The sequence below is a fragment of the Lipotes vexillifer genome, unplaced genomic scaffold (genome assembly GCF_000442215.2).
Source record: "Lipotes vexillifer unplaced genomic scaffold, Lipotes_vexillifer_v1.1 scaffold12, whole genome shotgun sequence".
NCBI lineage: Eukaryota > Metazoa > Chordata > Mammalia > Artiodactyla > Lipotidae > Lipotes > Lipotes vexillifer.
This window is the reverse complement of record NW_006796716.1, coordinates 102,237-107,334: the sequence shown is the minus strand read 5'-3', so window position 1 is coordinate 107,334 and position 5,098 is coordinate 102,237.

Sequence of the window (5,098 nt, the reverse complement as noted above, 5' to 3'; positions counted from 1 at the left end):
TCTTCCCCTGGGCCCCCCAGCCAGTCCACATTTGTCAGCCTTCCTTGTAGTAAGCTGTGGCCAATGACTGAGTTTTAGCCAATGGAATGGACTATGTGACACTTCCATAAAAATAGAATCTTCCATGGTCTAGGGTTACCAACCATCCCAATTTGTCCATGACTGTCCCGATTTTAGCACTGAAAGTCCTGTTTCCTGGGAAATCTTTCAGTCTCTGGCAAACAGGAATGGTTGGTCACCCTGGTGATCTCCCCCCACCCCTACTATCACCTGCCAGCTCTCTACAGAGGCTACTGGGCCCTGGATCATGCTTCTCAAACTTCAGCTTACAGCAGCATCACCTGAAAGGCTGGATAAAACATGGATTTCTGGGCACCGACCCAACAGTTTCTGATTCAGTAGGTCTGGGGTGAGGCCCAGGAATTTCCGTTCCTAACAAGTTCCCAAGTGAGACAGGCGCTGCTGGACCAGGGACCACACTTTGAGAGCCCTGCCCTAGGTCAGAGGGTCTCAAACTTTGCGACCTGTGAGAGTCACCTAAAGAGTTTAAAAAAAAAAAAATCCCATTACTTAGGCTGTTCCCCAGATCACACCAGAATCTCTAAGAATGAGCCCTAGTTGGCAGTTGACTTTTAAACCCTACAGGTAACTCCAATTTTCAGCCGCATTTCAGAACCAGGGCCCAAGACCAGTGTGTTCAAACGTTAATGTCCCTGTGACCCACCTGGAGATATTATTAAAATATAGGCTCTTATTCAGTCTGTCTGGGAAAGGGACTGGGATTCTGCATTTTTAACAAGTTCCTAGGTCATGATGAAGCCACTGGTCTGAGCAACCACACTTGGCGTAGCAAGGCCTCAGCTCAGTGGTTCTAAGACTTCGGTGTGCATCAAATCACCTGGAAAACCTTGTAAGAACGTAAAGATTGCTGGACCGCACCCCCAGAATTTCTGACGCAAGTAGGCCTGGGTGGGGTCTAAGAATCTGCATTTTTAACAAGTTCCCCAAGAAAGTTCTGGCTACTCGTGCCAGAAGAAGAGAAAGGAGTGGATTCTGAGGGACAAACCACAAAGGTTCACGACCTTGATACAGATCCCGACCCATTTTAGGGAAGCCGTCAAGATGCTGAAACGAACAATGAACACAACAGAGGCCCCAAGGTCTCCCTCTGATGCTGAGAAATGGACAAAAAATCCATCTTAATCTCCATATTCACTATACAGCTTCTGATAGAGGCCAAAGCAGGTGAGGTCAGAAATATCTTACTATCAATATGTCTAGTGGTTCACATTTACACGCTGCTTTCTACCTGCCAGGCACTGTCACGGCCACTGAAAATTCTGTCCTTAGAGCAACCCTAGGAGAGAAGTATTATTATCCCCTTCACACTGTGTCTGAGGAGAGACTGAGACACAGAGAAGGTAAGTAACGGGTCCAAGGTCACGAAACTAGAACCAAGATTTGAAGCCAGACAGTCTGACTCCAGTGTTCACCATTGTTATCCCCTGTACTCTCTCCCTCAGGGAGCAGAAAAAGATGATGACCTGAAAAGAAACATCTAGACATTATTATTTATGATAATTAGCACCGATAGCTTTGTCTCCTTCCCAAGTCTGGTGCTCACTAAGGCCTTAATTGTTTACAGGGAAAATATAAAACTACAGGGAAAAAAAGACGCGATAGTCCATCAAAACCTTAAAGGATCACTGAAGATCCCCAGATGCCTGCCTCGTAGCAGAAGCCTGAAAAATCATGAGCAACATTTTTGCAGCCCCCATCCAACAGCTGATTATGCTGGGAGCAAATGAGAAGCAATGCCCAACCCATCTGTGACTTTGGACAAGTCACTGAACCTCACTTAGCTTCAGTTTCCTCATCTGGAGAAGGAGGGCTAAGGAAAGAACTTGCCTCCTAGGAGTGTGGTGAGAATTAAACCAGGTATTACATGTCAAGGGCTCAGTCTGGTGTCTGCATTAAAGAGGTGGTAACTATTATGATGCTATTATTAGTATTCGTTTTTTAAAAATCTACTTTGAAGGGTGATTATGAGGATTGGAAATAATATATGTGCCCCACCTGGCACTAAAACATAAAAAAAGGCCGTTATTACTATCCCCACCATGGACATGCATCATGTTACCTTTAAGGAAATCAGTATTTATGGAACACTGACCATGTTGCCAGCATTTATTCACTCATTCATTCAACAGTTACTATTGGGAGGGGGTCACATCTTGCATGTATGTTGAAGGTGGAGGATATATGGATGGATCTGATGTGGGATGTGGGAGAAACAGAACTGTCAGAGTTGATGAAGAGCACACAGTCCTCGGTGCCACAGTGGAAATGAAACGGATAAGGGTAGAAGGAAGGACATGAAGCTGGAGACGTGGACAAAGTACAGCTCATGAGGAAAGCTGTGCATGAGAAGTGTGCTCTTCTCTCAGGGGGCAATGGGGAGCCATGCAAGGGCTAAGAACGGAGGAGGGCTGACTTGAAGATGAGACTGAGTGCTGTGGAACCAGCAGAAATTCTTCTATAATATAGCAGTTTGGGTGAAACACAGAGGGGCCTGAACTAAGGCAAGCACAGGAGGAACGGATAGGAGGGGAGATGTGGGAGTGAGCTGTTGGTGTGTCGGCGTGAATTGTTGGTTGGTTGAATGGAAAGGGTGAGAGGATAGAGGAGTCCAAATGGAGTCCCAGGTCTCTAGCTCGGCAGCCATGCCAGAGATAGCCAGTCGTCAGCCCTCTTCATTCGCCCGGTCTTCCTTTCCATCAGAAACCCAGCTAATTGTGCTCATCTTTTAAACATATATGCCCTTCCCTGGAGAGGCTGTGGAGAAAAGGGAACCCTCTGACATTGGTAGGAACATCAATTGGTGCAACCACTATGGAGAACGGTATGGAGTTTCCTCAGAAAAACTAAAAATAGAGTTGCCATATGATCCAGCAATCCCACTCCTGGATATATATCTGGAGAAAACTCTAATTCAAAAGGATACATGCACCCCTATGTTCATAGTGGCACTATTTACAATAGTCAAGACAAGGAAGCAACCAAAATGGCCATTGACAGATGAATGGATAAAGATGTGGCACATATATAAAATGGAATATTACTCAGCTATAAAAAAAGAATGAAATAATGCCATTTGCAGCACCATGGATGGACCTAGAGATTGTCCTACTAAGTGAAGTCAGTCAGAAAGAGAAAGACAAACACCATATGATATCACTTATATGTGGAATCTAAAATATGACGCAAATGAACTTATCTACGAAAGAGAAACAGACTCAGACAGAGAACAGACTTGTAGTTGCCAAGGGGGAGGGGCAGCAGGGGAGGGATGGATTGGGAGTTCGGGACTAGCAGGTGCAAACTATCATATATAGAGTGGATAAACAACAAGGTCCTATTGTATAGCACAGGGAACTATACTCAATATCTTATAATAAACCATAATGGAGAAGAATATGAAAAAGAATATCTATATGTATAACTGAATCACTTTGCTGTACACCAAAAACTAACACAACATTGTAAATCAACTGTACATATATTTTTTTTTTTCCCAGAATTCTTTGCAGATAAAGGCCACCATGTAACATCATTCTGGCCAATGAGATATGTGTTGAATATGTGTTGAATGGAACTTTCTGGAAAGCTCCTTCAGGGGCTCACTCAGCTGGAACACTCCACCTCATCGCACTCTGCTTCCTTCTTCCTACCTGGAACGTGGCCAGGAAAGTAGACTGGGAGGCGGCATTCAGGGGCCATACTGAAGCCACAGAGGGGTGGTAGCGCTGGACCGCTGAAGTGGCTGCTGAGCAGGAAGGTTGCTTGCATAGCACAGAGCACCGTTTTATTCTGGTCTAGGTTAGAGCAGAGTGTATTATTTTCTTTTGACTTTTCACCATTTGCCACCGAATGGAACCGTAGAACCACAGAATTTAGAGTTTGGCAGTTTCCTCTTTTAAATCTCTCTTGTCTGTCAAGGGGAAATTAAATGATGGAGAACTGCCTCTAGGAATGAATACATACGTCCAGGGTGAAACTCCTCTCTGAAGTGGCAGCCTCGCCCCTGTTTCCAGTCTTTGCCTTTATCCATCTCCAGACTGCATGGAACAGTCTTAATTCATGTCCATACATCAATGTATAAGTCACTTAGCATTTTCACGTACATTTCATCACAGTCGCCCCTTCAAAGAATATCTAAGGGTGAATTTCTCTCAGGCAACATTGTAGAAAGGATAAAGATGTTTTACTCTCAGCCTCAATGGAATGAACTTGGAAGATGTCCTACCCCACGGAAGCTGGGATGGCTCTCCTTCATGAAGTGTCCTCATGACGTGGCTGTCCAGATCTTGTTTAATACACCACCATCCAGGATTTTGCCTCTGCCCTGCCCAGAAATGTGGTATTATTAACTCACGTAGAACAGATTCCTTGCTCAGGGGCAAACGCAGCATTAAGCAAGCTTACAGGCGTAATGTCTAAAGCCAAATAGTGGTTTCTCAATTTACAGTGAGAAAATTTATAACTGCCATGAAGAGGGTTGGAGGAGCGTATAAGCAAAGCAAGAAGAATTCATTCGATGGGCTGAATGTTTGAGATCCTCCTATTAAATAAGAGTTGGCCTTAGCAACGGGACCAGTGGTTAACCACAACTTTCCCATCCATTCCGTGTTGGTGGTGCCTGTGTATCCAGCACTACAAACACTTAAAAGGCCTCTGCTAAGGGTCCCCCCCATCCCATGAGGGGACCTGATTTTCTACAGGGATTCTCCAGACCGCCAAGGTCTTTCTTTGAATATGTGAATTGCTATAATAAGGTGGCTGTCTGTTCTCACTGTCTCTTTAAGGTGACTTTGCCCTGTTCTGCTCTGATCTATTATGTATCTATATTAAAGTTTAACACTCAGAAGGCATCCCTCACTTCTAAGATCTTAAGCAATGACTCACGTTAGACCCCAAAGGCTGACAAGAGCAATGAAACTAGACTGATTTCTGCCTGTGGCGTAGAAGCCTTTCTCATAACTTCATAGTCTAATGTTTTGTTTAGTACCAGAGAGACTTTAAATTCTGGGCTGTAGGG